Here is a 990-nt window from a genome sequence, read left to right as displayed (position 1 = left end):
CAGAGAGAAACAAAGGACATAGCAAGGGTGGTTTACAGGTTGTATAGGAAGTGGCGGATGTAAAAAAAATTGTAGAGAGAGAGAGAGATAGAGAGAGAGAGAGCATATAGGTGCTAAGACGTGAAGGAGATAGCGCAATGCTTGTTGTTAGATTGTTGTTTGGAAGGGCGAATTAGTAGATGGACTCGTTGGATGATGAGCAATGGATAAGGGCACGTAACGATTATCTTCGTATACGCGAAGACGGACAGATGTTTAGATTGTGTTCCTCAGGAAATCAGGAAATTGCTTTGCATGTTATATAAGTAAATGGAGTGGGAAACGAAGAACAGGGTAAATAATGTAAACGAGTTTAAATGAAAGGTAAACCGCGAACAGAGCAAAAGAATGGCATCTATAGATGAAACTAATTTATATATTTGTAAGCATTTCTCAAACGTAACGAAAGGGAACTGTAAACAAAATCTTGTATGTAAGCAGCTGGTAGGAAAATCTTAAACAAAACTACACAACATAGAGCTCTCGAGCTATATTATCCACTATCTACACACACATAAAACAAATCCATAGGCCAGCATGTGTAAGTTAGAAAGGGGTTAGAAAGATCGAAACTCTTTTAGAATGTACAGCACGTTCTTGAAGAACTCCTAGCCAGTTGCATACAGTGATGGGGCTATTCTGTGACACAACGCTGGAATGCATTTTGGCGCGCAGTACCATGCTCCGAATGCCTAAATAGGGAAGCTCACGGTTCACCAAACAGGAGTCACGTAAACGGTGGTTAAATAAAATAATTATTTGAAGTAAAACGAAATCTCAACATTTTTCTTTGTCAGACTCGGGGCAATAGGGTTCAACATGAAACAATCTTTACCACTGTTGCTCTCTTGTGTTTCGTGTTTGAAAGTAGTAATAGTATCACAATGGCAACAATTTATTTGATGGATGTGAAACCATTTTTCTGCCAGCAGGAGTTGACAATAAAGCGAC

Source organism: Anopheles stephensi, chromosome 2 (assembly GCF_013141755.1).
Source record: "Anopheles stephensi strain Indian chromosome 2, UCI_ANSTEP_V1.0, whole genome shotgun sequence".
NCBI classification, from domain to species: Eukaryota; Metazoa; Arthropoda; class Insecta; order Diptera; family Culicidae; genus Anopheles; species Anopheles stephensi.
This window is presented reverse-complemented; position numbering follows the sequence as displayed.